This window comes from Sitophilus oryzae, unplaced genomic scaffold (assembly GCF_002938485.1).
Source record: "Sitophilus oryzae breed Bouriz unplaced genomic scaffold, Soryzae_2.0 scaffold_1396_pilon_pilon, whole genome shotgun sequence".
Taxonomy (NCBI): Eukaryota; Metazoa; Arthropoda; class Insecta; order Coleoptera; family Curculionidae; genus Sitophilus; species Sitophilus oryzae.
In genome coordinates this window covers 7,751,879-7,769,961 of record NW_022146055.1, presented here as the reverse complement: position 1 = coordinate 7,769,961, position 18,083 = coordinate 7,751,879, and the positions used below count along the sequence as shown (strand labels likewise).

At 31.4% G+C, this 18,083-nt stretch overlaps 1 protein-coding gene across 4 annotated transcripts in view; it reads left to right on the top strand.

Annotated features, from left to right (window-relative positions):
• The first annotated feature begins 706 nt into the window (after nt 1-706).
• The window catches only part of LOC115875984 (fasciclin-3), a 473,190-nt gene continuing 455,813 nt past the window's right edge, over nt 707-18,083 (top strand). For 2 of the 4 annotated variants that reach the window (XM_030891629.1, XM_030891627.1), the window contains exon 1: nt 707-726. The gene's annotated coding sequence lies outside the window, so the exon portion shown is untranslated. The remainder of the gene's footprint in view (nt 727-18,083) is intronic. The other 2 variants (XM_030891630.1, XM_030891631.1) reach the window with 1 other exon arrangement.

Genomic DNA, 18,083 nt, shown 5'->3' with positions numbered 1-18,083 from the left:
TGCTTTTAGCATTCGTCAAAATTTTCATTAAGAAAGGGACAGGTTTTTTTCTTTTCTACGTTTATTTTATTCTTATTTTTCACCATGAAGTGAAACTTATTAAGTCTGATTCTTATTTTAATAATAATGGTACAGAGCTTTATATTACCATTACTTAAAATTTTACAGCAGTTTGCGAAAAAATTGAAAATAAGTATAATAATAATTAATATATTAGGTTTGCTTATACGTTTGTTACTCTTATACGTGCGTTTCAAATCCGCATTAATTTTGTTATAGTAACAGAACGGTCTATAGTCGACACATGCATACAAATTTGATGCCGGCAATCCCAGTGACCTTTCTAGAAGAATACGAATTTCTGTGTTGGAGCAAATTTATTATTTATGTATATTTTGTCAAGAAAACATGCTAAACAGTTGCATTTTTATCTATCATTGGAGTCAAGATTAATAACAAGTATTGATTGAAACTTTGTCATATATTATTTGATCATAGCTCAAATGATGTTTTTATTAATTCAGTATTTACAGTGTTTTAATATCTATATTATAACATTTCAGAGTGTATTATGGATTAGTTGAAATGCTGTGATTTCTTTTTTTAAGTGCAATTGTTTTTTAAGTTTTGAGTTGTAATACTTATTTTTTTATTTACAGGTATGGTCAATGGTCATATTCATTTATTGCGCAACTGAAAATCTTCAATTCTCGACTAAAGATTAAGGTATGGTAACTATAAATTAGAGAATTTGTTATATGGCAGTGCACACTCGCCAAGACTACCTGAGAGCAAACGAGTACGAGAGTGCACTTGGTGAGAACATTTTGGTGTGCTAGTAGTTGAAACGACTATAAAGGAAAGCTAAAAGGGTTGATATCATGGTTTGCTCGAGATGTCGCCCTAAGCAAGCAGATATTCAGAAACCGTCACAACTGGTCTTCGATGTTCGCGCACCTTGCGTTAAAGCAAGATACCATTTTTAAATCAAAGAATCAAGAAAAAAAGTTGAAACCAAAGTAATCAAATCTCATTTGCAGGAATAAAATCGTATTAGCAGACAAGAACAAAATGAAAACTAGTGACGAGAAAATACAAGACCAAGACCAAGACTCCCTTGGTATTGGTCTTGATTTTGCAGATAATAAATAGTTTTGATCTTGATCTTGCAGTATCTAGTCTTGGTATTGCTGTAAGTATCTTGCATGTATCTCTTAATGTAAATCAAACTTTAAAGAAAGAAAGTATTAGAATATGTGTCTGACGAAAAATTTTATTTTTCTATATGATATATATTGAGTCAGCATTTCTATCTTTAAAATTTTACATTAGTCTGATCTAGAAATAGATTATTAATCTATTGATTAAATATATTATTAATCTATTTCTATCAGAAAAACGAAATTATCGGGCAAATCCTACAGTAAGATTAACCATGAAAATATGACTACTTGTAGACACTTAGTGTTTCTGCTTTCCGGCTTCATCGATACGGGAAAAATCAGCAGCGATAAACTAGTGAACCTGAAAAAAGAAAAATGGAAACAAAGGAGGCTTGTGCCTTGCATTGGCCTCGTGGCTTGTTTGCTTCCCTTTTTCTTTTTTTTTACGTTTGTTGGTTGAGATTTAACAAAAAACTTTATTTATGGAATGTCCATTAGGTTATTTAAATAAAAACCATCAGACAAATAGAACCAACTAACTGAATGTGTAAATGAAATTGAGATTTGTAAACCAAATTTTGTAAAAAATGGCTTGCGCAAACCGGTTACGCACAAATTACTTTAAAGTCTAAACCGCCCTTTTATATTGATGGTTTCATAGCCCATAACAAGTAATATTTGAGCGTGGTCACATGACAATTTATTTTTCTTCAAGTTGTGCACGTCAATTAGACCAATGTGTACTACCAGTCATGACCTATGCACGCGAGACCTGGACTTAAAACGCACATTATAAGGAAACTGCAGGTCTCGCAACGCTCAATGCAACGAAATATGCTGGAAATAGCCAAGAAAGATCGCAAAAAATAGAGTGGATATGACAAACGACCCAGGTAATAGATGTCATCCACAGAATCAAATCCCTCAAGTGATAATGGACAGGACAACTATCAAGAAGGACGGACAACAGATGGACCACAAACATTACAGCATGGTACCCACGAAGAATAATTAAGAGACCTAGAGGAAGATCAAACCTGAGATGGAACCATGATATTAGGAAATTAGCAGGGATAACTTGGGCCCGCATAGCCAACAATAGACAACAATGGGCCCAACTACAAAGAGAGTATGTGAAGGAGGCTACACCATAATTGGAAATGGTTGAATAAGCTGAAAATGATGATGATGATGATGATGTTATATTTCTATATTTTCTATTTTATATATTTTCTAGTCTAAAATTTTAATTCATTTCGGAAAAACGAAATATACGCAAAAGAAAAACAGACGACTGGTTAGTTAGTGCCCTGGGCAGTAAACTCCTGTGGAACAGGCATATTAAGAACACTACCAGCAAAGCCATAAAGGCTCTCATGATATGCAGAAGACTGGCCGGAAATAGATGGGGCTGCTCACCTAACATTTTGCGCTGGATGTATACCATGATAGTAAGACCCATGATTACTTATGGAGCAGTTGCCTGGTACACAAAACTAGAGCAACGGACGGCAAGGCTAAACCTATGCAAAGTCCAGAGACTAGCATGTGTTTGCATCACAGGAGCCATGAGAACCTGTCCAACAGCAGCAATGGAGGTCATTCTAGATCTAACACCACTGCACATTGTCATTGGTAGATATGCCAATGCGACAATGATTAGAATGGTCACTAACGGAATTAGTACTGGGAGAATTGTCAGATCAGGGCTTGGAACACCCTCAAAAGGAAATACCACTTCTGCAACTGTGGACGATATGCCAAGAACGTACAACTTTGACAAACATGTCAATGTAGTATTGAGCAATAAGAAGGATTGAAGAGCGAAACGCTTGCCCAGCAGTTAAAAGACCATACCATAACTTGGTATACTGATGCTTCCAAAACCAATACGGGAACAGGGATCGGAGTGTTTGGACCGAGAGCTAAATACTCCGAACCAATGGGCACTTACCCTAGTATCCTACAGGCAGAAATCTACGCTATCGAAAGATGCGTACAACTTATCTTAGATAGCAACTATCGGAAACAAGAAACAGCCATCTTGTCTGATAGTCAAGCAGCGTTAAAAGCGATCAACTCAGTATCGATCAATTCGAAATTGGTCAAAGAATGCATAGAGAAGCTGAATAAATTAGGCAAAGAAAACAAAGTCCTCCTACTCTGGGTGCCTGCTCACCAAGGGATAGAAGGCAATGAAAAAGCAAATAATCTAGCTAGGAAAGGAGCTAACACTCCACTAACTGGACCAGAACCGTTCTGCTTTCCAAGTGGTAACCAACTCAAGGCGGAACTCAAGAACTTGGAAGATTCCATCCGCAACCTGGAATGGAAATCTTGCAATGGTCTAAGACACTCGAAGAAGTTTCTGAGGGCTTATGATCAAGAAAAATTACAGATCTTCCTGGGTCTGAGTAAGAACAATCTTCGGATTGTCACGGGGTTTTTAACAGGACACTGTCTCCTCAATGAACACCTCAGTAGATTGAAACTAAGAAGAAACGGCGAATGCAGATTCTGTGGGGAAGATGGTGAAACACCAGTACACCTCATCACTGAGTGCGCCGAGACGACAACCATTCGTGCCATGAATTTTGGTACGACTGATATTGGAGATGGAGAACTACCCTCTATAAAACCGTCCCAGATACTGGCTTTTGTCAAAGCCCTGGGACTGTATGATGAGTTAAGATTCAAGAAAGGGGGACACAATGGATCTGTAAGGTCGAAGTGATTAACCCCCCTCCCACTCATTCTAAATTCTAAATTCTAAAAATTCTAGTGCCAAAGACAAAGACAATCAGATAGTTGAATGTCACTGATGTGTCTTCAACAAAAATGAAGCAAATGAAGTTTATAAGATCTAAGCGTATATCAACCTGTTTCCTATAAAGTTAATATTATTCAAGATTGTGTTTTAGAATATAACCTTTAAGGATGACATTACTAGAAGATTATTCCAAAAACCATGAGGAAGAGCACGATACATACGAAGGGATACAGCCGAAATTAATTAAAGGAGTCCTTACAAACTCGTTCCTTTTTTATTTTCTCGTCGTACAGAAGCGGCTTTTTTGAAGTTTCCTTTTTATCCAGCCCATTGTTACGAAATAATTAGTAAGGTATTTGAGAGGAATTAATTATTCTGTGCCGGATGTTATTCAAGGTTTTAAAAAACTCTTTAAAAATGGATTTTGTCTTAAGGGAATTTTGCGAAAAATTATAATCCCGACAGCACAAGAAGAGATTATTTAATTGAAAAATACGGCACTGTTTTTACGGTGTCCGTTTAAATTGAATTCATATTTCATTAGGTGTTCTTCGGAACGAACAGCGTTTTAGTAATTGTGCAAATACTGTAATACTCTGCGCTTTATTGATTTATCTTTTAAATTGATATAAAATTGCATATGTTACAGTAAAAGTTGGAAAAAAAGTTAACAATTAATAGTAAAATCTCACATTCATTCTGATTTTCTAAGACTACGCCAGTAAAAGTTCAGCAGCTATTTTTGAAACCAACTTTTACTAGTGAATGCTAGCATTCCCTGGATGATAGTAGTGAGTTTGAAAAATTCAGTTAGCGCGGTTGCCACATGTTGTAATATATAAGGATAAATAAGGATAGGTAGAATAATAGGCAATATAGGGATACCATTAAATCGGGCTAAACGTTGCCAACGTTGAAAGACATCTGGCGTAAACGCGTAAATTCGCTTTGCTTTTTTTTTATGGTCACGTATTATTGTTTTGTTATCGTTGTAAAAAGTGTTGTACGGTATTTTCCATATGGAAGAAATTTTCTGTAAAAAATTAAGGTAAACTAGGCACTCGCAAGAATCTAATAGTGCTTGTTTTTCATTTTTGCAATATAATGAAGTCATCGCAAAAGTTAAGCGTGCAAGAGAAAAATATATTAAGGCACCTAGTGGCTATGAATTTATTTAACGTTTTGATATGCTTGAAGTAGCGGGTTTGAAAAAAACAAATAACTCCCGTTGGAGAAAATTCGGGCATACTTTATTTTGTCCACGATAAAGAACTTTATTAAAAAATCCTTGTACCAATAAGTAATGTTATGTTTATAAATGTTTTTTTTTTAATTGTTTTGTACGCTTTAAAATGTTTGCTATGTTTTCTCTTTTAATATTTAGAAGGTTAATATCTATAATAATAATAATTAATCTATAATTTCTATAATTTTTAATAAATATATCAAAGAAGTAAACTGTAGTTTTAATATTGAGGTGATCCAATATTCTCAAAGGTTTTATTTGTTTTAACTTCCGCCAACATTCTTCACCACACTCGCTCTGTACAATAGAGTAACTTTTACTGGCAACTTTTAGTAAATGTTACTTTCACTAGTGAATGTTAGAAATTACTAGGAAAAGTCGGCAAATCTCTTTTATTCACAGGTCCAATGCGTAACTGATTTTCCTTGTGAATGTTAACAATCACTGAGGTTTAAATTTAGTTTTAATCAGCTTATTGGAAACTTAAATTAAATATACCTATGACTTTGCCTTATTTAGAGATTAATGACAAAAATTTGATTAGTTGGCCTATTATTTTTTTACTGGCTGTTTCTTAGTATTCTACATTTATAATATTATAAAAATGCTGGGTGTACCGATATTTCGTGAACATAGAACTACTACGTATTTTTGGAATCAAAATAAGACACAATTTATTTACCTAGGTATATACAAAAGTGCTTCGTTTGTCTGTTAGAGGGCATCAAACTTTAAAAAAATAAACACATTTTTTCGGATATTTTAAAACCCGTTATCCCTATTTGAATGGGATTTTGGGTGTCTATGTTTTACTAAGTGCTTTAACATTTGACTTTCACAAAAATCAAGAAAAATTTCGGGAAGGATGAAAACTACCCCCACCCCTACATAAATTTTGGTATAAATATTTTCCAACTCGACCGACGACCCAATTTTTGTAGAACGGTCCTTCTAGTATTTACTCCATTTTTTCTGACTCAAAAACGCCACCGCGCATTATTTTTGAGGAAAAAAAATTTTTACGGAGCTGACTGCCAAAAAATGTTTTTTTGTCATATCAAGCTATGGAGACTAATAAAATAAATTACTACTACTCGAGAATGAAAATATAACCTAACATCAAAAGAAACTAGTTCTGCCTTAGAGTTTGCAATGCATACGAATGTATTCGAACACCGGATTTCTGTCACTTCTGCTCACTCTACATAAATTTCAAAATAAATAATGGATTCACAGGAAATTAGTTCATAAATTGATGGATGAACAAATTATTAATGAACAGATATTAGGAAAGTACATGTGTTATAAGAATAATTTGTAATATAATTTTATAACTTTTAAAAACATTTAAACGTTACAACAGCAAGTGTAATATTTTATTTGATGAGTAAATAAGTATATCTGTTATAAGAATAATTTTTTATAGCTTTACAGAATTTTTTATAACTTTTACAGTTATTTTTCGATTTAATATAAGTATTATATAATAAAAAGTTGATTTTTTTGACTTAAATTCATGATTAAATTAAAAAAAACCGTTTGATTTAAATCAAGTTGATTTCAGTTTTGCACCCTTTATGTGACTATGTAATCTTTCTTCACGATGATGGTATGTGAGACGTTTTTGAAGAATGATAGGATAGGATTATTTAGAAAATTCAGTGTTAAGCTGCGTCCACATAGCTCGCGAGCAGGCCGAACGTGAAACGAACGAACACGTGAAACATGGCAAACAGTTGGAGCGAGATGTTCGCGGCGCTCCAAGTGCTTACGATGTCATAAAATGCATGTTTCGACTGTTCCGCTCTGTCGCGGTACATCAAAGAGACGCTTAAATAATGATACTACCATTAATTTTCGTATTTTATTTTGTTCAGAATTACAAATATTTGTGTGTTGTTCTTGGATTAATACTATTATATATACCTTTAATAAAATATAACTCTATATTTATATTGCCTACTTATCTTAATTTGATCTTTGAGAACTTTATTTATATTTTGGCATACGCCTGGTATTAATTTTGAAATGCTTTGCTTAGAAACTTTGAATAAATAACCCAAACTGGTATGTGAGTCTCTAGCTGCAGGGAATCTTAATGTTATGGCCAATCTTTATTTAACTCTTTCTTTAACCGGAATACACTTTCTGTTTGTAAATCGCGTAGATGTTTACTTTTGCTGTGCTGGGATCTACTTTTGAAATTATTAAATATCCAACACCGCCTTTTTTCTCTTTGTCTCCTTTCTTTTGCAATAATGATCACACTAGTAGCCGCTATTAAAAATACTTTGGTATCATCCATGTTCGATCCAACACGAACGCAATCATTACATTACAATGTAGACGCCGTTGCTTGCGAACCGAAAGATCTTGAAAAATACGACAAACAGGAAGCGTATACTTGCTAAAATCTAGTATAAAATATATGAATTTTCACTTATAATATCACAAGAGCTTAAATTATTTTCGGAAATTTTTTTGAGGGCACGAATATTTTGAAAATTTTCCTAAAATATTCGTGCCCGAAAGAAAATTTCCAGGAATAATTTAAGCTTGCGTGGTATTCGGTAAGAAAATTTCACACCTAAATTTGAAAAAGAAAATATTAATCCAACATGACATTTTAAAATAATTTCAATTTGTTAAGTTGGCCAAGGTATTGCTAAAACTCAAATGGGTAATATTTCAATATATAGACATTGTAGTTCATTCACATTATGATTGTAGATCTTATGTTTACCTTTTCAACTGTCAAAAAATTTCCACTAAAGTTTCGTGGCGCCTCGATTGCCATGGTAACTAGTCAACATTAAAGCATGTTATTGGTTGAAAAGTAGAGGTGTGAAATTTTCTATGAAATTATAGACTGCTGTTTTTAGAAGGAAATTATATTTCTTACAAAAAAGGTACTTATTGTAATAGGTTTTTAATTTTTTCATACTTTGACATAATAATTATATATATATTTGAAATGAGATTTTGACGATACGAGGAATTAATATTGTTAGCATGTTAGCACATCATGCCGTTACATGCAAAGATACAAAGTAATGCTTGTACACACCCACAAAATTTATGATATTTTATCAGTATAAACTGATAAGCAACACGAACCATTATTTGCAATAATGGTAAATGAAAATAAACTATTTTGTGTTAATAAATAATATTGTTTGTATTTTATCTGGATTTATAGTCAGGATTTACCAGATATTTTTGTTTACAATTAATATTATTTACTATTGTTTTATAAACGGTAGTTATTTAATATGTGGATTATTGATTTAATATGAACACACATCATAAGAATATATTATATTTATCTCGTCGTTTTGTTTAAAAACAGGATTGATACTTTTCTAAAATATAATATTATGTATGTATTCAGTTTTCTATTAGTCCAGTTGTATTTGTTCAGTTTTTGTCATATACAGGGTGAGTCTATAATAAGTGCAAATATTTTTTTAGGGGTAGTATATTTGGACCCCAGAAACACGATTAGGGTTTTTTTTTCGCTAAACAACTTTTTTGATACTTTGGAGTATTATGTAAAGGTGCATCCACATTGCTCGTGATCCTGCTCGCGCTCTTGCTTCTGATTGTGCTTGCGCTTCCTGTTTGTTGTGTTTCTCAAGATCTTTCGGCTCGCAAGCAACGGCGTCCACATTGTAATGTGGTGCTTGCGTTTGTGCTGTTCGGACATGAATGGTACCAAATTATTTTTAATAGCGGCTGCTAGCGCGATCATTATTGCAAAACAAAAATTTTATTTTTTCCTGTCGTTACTTTTTAGAAAATGAAATAACTAATTGCACATTCTCATAGCCAGTTTATTAGGGCTATCTGATATTATATTTAGATTTCCAAATTAGCTTTAGGCCAACTTATTTTTTTTAAATACGGACCAGCATTTTTTATTTCAAGTTTTGAAAGAACTTGGTCTCCTGTATGCCACACTTGATACTTTTTTTTTTGTTTTGGGTACCTTATCAATAACAAAACTATTTATTTAAAATAATTTCAAGTCCGAATCTGATCATATTCATCGCAATATAAGGAAAATAGAGCCAATTGAAAGATTCAAATGAATAATATCCAGGTCAGCAGTTTAAAGATATCGTTTTTAACTTTTTATATTGTGAATTTGAAATATTCGGTGTACGATCTAATAATATGCATAATATTAATCATAGTTATTATAAATAAATCAACTTCTACAAACTAGTTTCTAATGCTCTACATGTTCGAAAGGGTTATCACCCTCTCTAATGCACAAATTTATTTTTCGTTCAATCTTATTGAGCTCTTTGAACATATCTTCTTCTTATACTTCTGAATGCATTTTGTACTCTTTATTGTATAAATATAGTGATTTCACTTTTACAAATGACGTCAAGTAATGCTCCAGAGAGATCTTTTGTATTAGATATCAAATCAATTTCGTTATAAACTTGGACGTAACAAAATCAAAATTGTATAGTTACATTTAATACAGTACTAGCTACATTACTACATAATGTCAAACAACTGGTTGTTTGGATAGGAAACTCTAGAATAATTTGCAAAAACGGAAATCAGATATTGAGTAATGATTTCATATTAATCTGTTTTCAAATATGATGTACACAAAGGAAGTGCGTGTTACAAAATCCGACAAAAAACGGTGGTTTATTTGAAAACGTGTATTTTAACGCTTGAAAAACAGAAATATTTTCAACGAAACAAAATAATATTATTTTCAGTGAAATAACACGGTTTATATAAACGTTTCATCTGCTTTATTATTGAAGGGATATCGTTTTTATAGGCGAGGTAAAATTACAAACTGCGACATTTATTAATGTTTTATTGATTGAAAAACTCGATTATTTATAGTTTTATTATACTTTTATTCGTCTGTGGTAATTCATTTTGTGCATTATTAATAAAACCACAGTAAGGGAATATTCCAATCAATTGAATTTTTAATGTAATTAAACCACTTTTCTCGGGTGTTTGTAATCGCATTATTAAACTTATAACTGTTTAAAGTACCATATGATCGAATAAAAACGGCGTCAGCGATGGCCATGACATGAAGATCGCTGTCATTTTATAATGTAAATTTATATGGGAAATGTCGCCATTTTTATTCGATCATACGGTATTTTGTTAACGACTCCCTTATACTACCAGGACTAATGGACAGGGCTTACCGCGGTCCTCAGCCACATAATAGCTTACCGACTTAGAAATTATTTCGAGGTTTTCCAAATAATTCCTGCACTAACGTCAATATTTGGATGAAAATTGACGTCTGGGAGTTTTTTGCCATGAGAAATTTGATTTAATATAAATATGACTCCTACTTATAGAGGTCACCATCTACATATTTTTAACTGGTTTGAAGAGGAATAACTTTTCGTCCATACATGTAGAAAACCAATGAGTAAAAATATATCGTCGGTGAAATGCGATAAAATGCTAACTCCATTATTCCTAATTTTACAGGAGAGCAAAAAAGCGGTACAAAATATATGTACACATGTAGGAAGTATACTCATGCGTTAATATGGTAAAGAGATAAGAATATTATTATTTGTTAATAAACAATAAAACTCAATATTTCGTGTTGCTTTATTTTTTTCAGACAAAATAGGGAGATAGCAGATATTCGTCTTCCAGAAATAAAAAATATAAATATATTTCTGGAGATAGCAACATTTATTGTTTGAAATTTTGAAAATGGGATTGAATATTACCCAAACATATTTAGAAATAAACAATTAAATTTAAAAAATATGATATTCTTAACCATATATTTATAACATCGGTCTAGAAGCACAACATACAAGTCCAAAAACGAATAAATTTTTAATGCATTTTTAAAGAACTAAAGTAGCACCATTTTGGACTTAATGAATATGAAAATAATTAAACTTATAATTCTTAGAAGTTATAGTAGAATCCTTTCAGAATATACAGCTCTACCGGGTGCGTCTCAAAAGTGGCTCACCCATATAACTTTTTTATTTTTTCAGATAAAAATACGAGATTTGGTGTGTTAGTATATGACATAAATTAGGAATGATTGACGTATTCAATTGTTTTCAGCTACTTCCTGTTTCACCGGAAATGACTACAACTTTTGATTTTTAAATAGCACCCTCAGTATTGTTTTACTTTATTCGATAGAAAATAACACTCTGAATTTAACTGAACTCTATATTTAACTGAATAGAATGACAACTTTTGACAATTTCAGATATGGTTTATTTGAAATTATAACTTGCGGTTCTAAGTAATAATATAGTAGTAAATCTAGTCAAATTATATTACATTGGCCACTTGCAAATTTGTCGAATTTTTATTGACGGGATGCTTATCTTAATTTTTTTACAATGGTAGTAGACCGAGCTTCTTTCGAAAGGAAAGTTCTCAAAAATTTCAGTTAAATAACTATCAACTCGACATGTTTATTTTGTATCAATAATGGCATGTATTGACTATTTCCACACTAAATATCTCGAGAACGGTTGCTGAAAAGTAGCAGTTATATTGACATAGAAATCAAATTTCTCATGTGAAAAAACACCTAGACACCATTTTTTTATCCAAATATCAATTATAGTTTAGAAATTATTCGGAAAAACAAAATAAAAATGAAACTTCTACACCCTGTATCCCGAAACAAAGCATTTTAGGACATACATTTATACGAATTTTTATCTGCAGAATATGCTACCGAAGTTTCCCGAATACATTTCGGACTACCCTGTATATAATGTAAGTTACGTTAAAGACATGGTCGACAAAATATAAACTTTTCTTTGAAACAATTTAAACATTTTAATCCGTTACCGTATATCCCTGAGCGACAATATAGTAGCGGGGAAGTATTTTATTTTAAAGTAAATTTGAATAATTCAGGCGACATGACGGAGTTTCGCCATGTCAAATTTCATGCACTAAGAAAGTAGTTATAACTTTTTTACGAGAATACTCTGTATAAAAATTGCCTTATTAACTTTTTACGACTCTTTGGAATCCCGGAGAGCGGAGACACTGGATAAGTTTATTTTGGGTCGAGTGTTGCAAGTTATGCCGCGTATCGAATAGAAATCTGTTAAATGGAATATATTCAACATATATATTTTTTTTTTCTGGTTTTTGTATAAATATTTATTAAATCCTTAAAATAAATTTCAACGAGGGCAGATTGTTTCTTTTTGGTATGTTTTTTATCCTCAGTTATATTTGAAGAATAAATATCATATATAGGGCATATATATTTATATATATATATATATATATATATATTATATATATATATATATATATATATATATATATATATATATATATATATATATATATATATATATATATATATATATATATATATATATATATATTTTTTTTAAAAATATTATACCACAGTGGATTAAGGGTGAACAATATTTTTTTATAATATACCTACATTTTAAGAACTTAAGAACAATGTATATTTTATTTCATTTTAATATACAGTATATCCCCGGATTGTCTTTACAAGAGGAAAAACATTTTTATTATTGACATTTTGAGAAAAATGCATTCTTCATAAAAATATTTGCTTGTGGTTTAATTCCGTTTATACTTTTTCGAATTTCCATACCGTTCCATACCAGAGACAATTAAAAAAAACATGAGAATATAATTGAATGTTTTTAACGTAAAAACTGGTAAATATCAAAACGCGTTTCTATGGTAATATCGTTTTCATTCTTTGGTAGATTGTTATTCATCGAATTTCAATTAACGTAATATTTTTTGTTTTATTAAAATGATAAAGAAGAACAAAATTTATTTAGTTTAGTGTTACGGAAAGGGGAAAAAATAACCATCTATTAAAGAATAAAATCGAATTGATATTACCATAGAAAGGTCTTTTGATTTTTAGGAAAAAATTCAACCATATTTTGATTTTTTTCCAAATTTTCTTTTTAGAACAATTTTTAGAGGAATTTTTGGAACAAGCAAACATTTTTATGAAGAATGCATTTTTCTCAAAATGTCAATAATAAAAAAGTTTTTTCTCTTGTAAAGATAATCCGGGGACATACTGTAGAATAAAAAAATAGTATAAACTTGTGCCATGCTACCATATCATAGCATATTTATTACAATACTACAGAACGAAATAAAAGTATATCCGACCCTAAAATATTGTCAACTTAAAGGAAGCGAAGGCAGCTTACATGTCAGCAATATCAAATCGAAGTGAAGGCATATATTGAAGTGAAGGAATTACATGTCAGCAATATCAAATCCTTTCTTCAATTTCGTTCTTTGAGATAGGTGTTCTATCACCTCATTGCTTTTTATATAAATAAATATTTTCTACCAGACTTACTTTCTCATTTATTAATAAAATATATTATTTTATGATTAATTTAAATAATTAACTGTTACAACTTTTTTAAGTAGACTTACAATCATTAGAGAACAGGAAATAACTGTTTAAAAATTGCTTGTCATAATTGTTTAAGGTACGACTAACACATTCTTAATAAAAACGTATTATTCACCGTTTCAACATAATTATACTTGTAAATATCATAATTTAGATTTTATCAAGATCAAAAACATTCTATATATGTACAATGATTTTTGCCTTTACCTATACATATATGTATTCGGTTGGTACTGACCTGGTTGGTACTGACCAAGCGTAACAAAATTAGCCAAGCGAGTCCAAACCGATAGTGTATAGCAATTAATTACCGAGACTAGAGCAATAGGAACAGAGGACTGGATCGTTATCTCCGTTCATATTATCTTTAAATTTTTTTATTTTGAAGCTGCGTATATCATATTCTTTTTCAGAACCAAGCGAAGTATATTTAATGAAGCTGGTGCCACTTCAGAACTTCTAACCGTCAGTCGAACATGCTGGGCAGTTCATAGTGTTATATAATTTACAATAATCACCAAAGGCACCTCGTCATATTGAAAAATATCATTAAAAAGAAATGGTAATTGAAAAAATTGCCAATAGTTGGTGGCAAGTTCATTTCAGCCTTAAAAGTGAACCAAGACATGTATTAACATGATCAGAAAGATGCAATGCTCAGGAGACATGGTCCGACCAAAAAATAATGTTTTAGGAACATTTGCTTACGAAATTATTGCACAGGGTGTTTTAAAGTTAAGGTAAATAACAACTTTTCGATTAATCCTGTATAATAAGCCAAACACCATACCAAATTTTGCTAAAAATTCATAAAAAAGGGCTAAAATATAAAAAATATAACCCTTTAAATTTGACGACAAAATGTTTTGCTTTTGCATCTGAATGCATATTTATATAAAATGAATTTAATATAAAATATTGCCTGTAAATGTTATTTCATAAAAGAGTTGTAATTTAAAATTCTGTTTTATTGAAAAATTTAATCAACCCCATACCATTCCATCGGAAGTTGTTTATCCTTTATTATTACAAGGATACATAAATGAGTAGGGTTCTTTGGAAGTCATTAAGGTCACATGCCGAAATTTCCGCTCGTTAGGGTATAATTAGAAAAAGAGGAGATTTTTAAACCGTCGCAAATTGATCATCTCTGATGCTTTTAGAAGTTGCTGCTTTGCTCGGTTAATGAGATTGTTCATTACTACGGTTTGTTTACGTGAGCCCCGGGAATTAATTATACAAAAAGGAAGTATTTGAATGTTATAATGAACCTATAGATAGGTTAACGTTGCATAAAAATGTTTCTTATGATTTAGATTAAGGGTCATTAAACAAGATACACGTACTTCGTTTCTGAATAGTTAATTGTACATATTAGAGAGTTAAAGTACGGCCAAAAATGTATACGAAAACGTATCGTTTGGTATGTACAGGGTGTCCCATTTTCGTGTGTTTTACAGTATTTCTCGCTTATGAATAGAGACACAAAGATGCGGTTTTCAAACCACTGTGCTACTTTTTTTTGAATCTAAATATTCTACACACACACATATTTTTGTCCTAGCTCTCTTAGTTCCTGAAATACAGGGCGAATTTGAAAATTTTGCATTTATCTACCTCCGTCTTATCTTATAACTTATCCAAAAGGTGAAAATTGAGTCTCATAGAGTTTTTAACGTAGAATTCAGTGGCGTAACCAAATTTTCACTCGGAGCTGTTATTTTTGAATTTGAATGACCGAAATTTATTTTTTTTAAATGGGATACCCTGTATATTATTTTTTTAATTTTATTTGCTTTGTAAAAAAATATTTAATTTTATACTTATTCTCAAAACAAAGTAAAGAATGCAGTAATTAACTTTTTAACATGGACGGCCGGTAAGTTAGGCAATCAAAACAAGCAGATAATTTATTCAACGATACATAGATATACAGAGTAGTTATTGACAATTCCACGCTAGTTTTTTTTAGTTTTTAAAATTCTGTGGCAAACTTTTTAAAATTGAAAATAATTTTTCTAATTTTTTTTTAAATAGGATACCTTCTATATTATTTCTTTGTTACATGGAGAATTGAACATTTTTTGTATTTAAAATATGTTAAAATTTTTAACAGTCCCGCAAATATTCGCGTTTTATTACTTAAATTAAAAATTTTGAAATATTAAATACAAAAAATGGTCAATTTTTAATTCTCCATGTAACAAAGAAATAATATAGAGGGTGTCCCATTTAAAAAAAAAGAAGAAAAATTATTTTATATTTTAAAAAGTTTGGCATAGAATTTTGAACCCCTGTATGGTTTAAGATTACGATATTTATAGGAAAGTAAGTACAGACCAACTACAGGAAATACCTAGTATAGTTTTGATTTCAGGACATATTTTTTACTTTTAATATATTTTTTTATAAAGGTTGATTTTTTTTATTTATCTATTAATATCTCTGAAACTATCAAAACATATTACATAATATTTTAGGGTTATGTAAAGTGATTAGAGAGGAAGCCAAAAATGCCATAATATATAGGGTGTTCCATTTAAAATAAATCATCACGATCCACTCACACTATTTTGAGCCACATTGTAGTAGTTAAAATATTTTCCTGAAATACACCCTAATACATAGTCTAGATCTACACTTAAATAAAATTTCTAAGTTTTTTATTATAGGAGTTACAGATGCCCGACGCACTTTTGTCGGACCCTGTATGTAAGTACATCTACAGTCCGCTGTTGCCTCGACAAAGGTAACTCTATTAATCCCTTCAAACAAAAGTTCACATTCAAATAGTTGTCAATCTCGCATCCGTTAAAATCTCTTTCTTTTTTCTTGATTTGTTTGTTTTGATGGACGCTCGATCGGCGGTGTTGCCGTCGTTGTCTCTACGTATAATTTATGAAACTTTATTGGTATGCGCAACGCCGAAAACTCGTTTTCGGTTTCGCGTCGCCGTAAATATCGTAAATCACCGGGCTGTTTTGAATACCTTTATGATTTACTATTTACTGGCGTGCTGGGAAAAGTTTTTCCCAAAAAGAAAGGAAAAAGGATATATTGTGTTAGTCTGAGAAGTTATACGCAGTGATAAAATTTTAAGAGGATGTTTTAAACGGCGGTTTTGTTAAAAAAGGAAAATAATTTAATGATGTTTCTTGGAAAGTGGTGGACAATGATTCACTTCATTTTGGACCTATATTGTTACTATTCAATCGGTATTTCTAAATAGACGTCAAATCAGTATTTAAACAATATTGTTATGAGTTTTGGCGGGTTAAATTATGCGTGGTGCGACTAGCTACCGATTTTTAGCCGACCATATACCAATAGGTATGGTAGGCTAATAAGATCGGCAAAAAAAGGTTTTTTTAATTTCACTCAAAATGAGTTATTTGGGTCATAAATCATCTAAATACAAAATATTTTCATGGTGTCTGTCTGTCTGTCTGTCTATCCGTCTGTCTGTCCGTCTGTAACACGATCTCAAAAACCGCTAAACCGATTTTAATCAAATTTGGCACAAAAATACTGTGGCACCCGAGGCGATTAGTTTATGGTGGGGGTGGGGGGTTGGTAAGGGGGTATGGGAGGGTGTTAAAAATTTAAAAAAATCGTAACTCCAAAATTACAGTAGCTAACGAAACGCGGTTTTCAATTTAAGATTAGGAATAATATTTGCAACAAAATTTGTGATAACATCAAAATCAGTCGAGTCGCAGTTTTTGAGAAAAAAAATTGGAAGAATTCCTTTACTTTGAAACTAAAAGAACTGCTTATACCAACTTTTTATTAACATATTTTAGTATGGGCGGCTATACGTACCTCAAGGCGCCAATTTTTTGTTAAAAAAATAATAATAAACAAAAGACACGTGTTGCTATTAAATTATACAGTTGAACTTGTATATGTTGAAACGCAAGAAGGAAAAAAAAAACGTTGGAATAGATTTGTTAAATTTTATTAAAGAAACCTTATTTTAACTTTTAAAAAGCTAAAAGAAACTCCTTTGGATATTTTTTAGCAGTAATTTCCTTGTCTTTTTTGTTCTGGTCGGCTGGTCCGTCTGGTCGACCTATTGGTGACGGCATTATCAACACATGATCACTGTCAACGCACGATCACTGTCAACACACGATCAGTGTTTTCACCAATATATATTTGCTCCGCCTAAAATACTTCCTGGACTATCAAATACTGTCTATATCAGTATGCTAACATCTCCATCAGTACTTATATAGTATGTAGGGTGAGTCTTAAATAAGTGCAAATATATCCAGGGCTGGTAGATTTGCGTCCTTAGGTTATGTATGAAATACATCACATACGGACGCAAGATGTACAGGGTCCGGCAATAGTGCGTCGGGCATCTGTAACTCCTAGAATAAAAAAACTTGGAAATTTTGTTTAAGTGTAAACCTGAAGTATGTACGAAGATGTATTTCAGGAAAATATTTAAACTCTAAATAT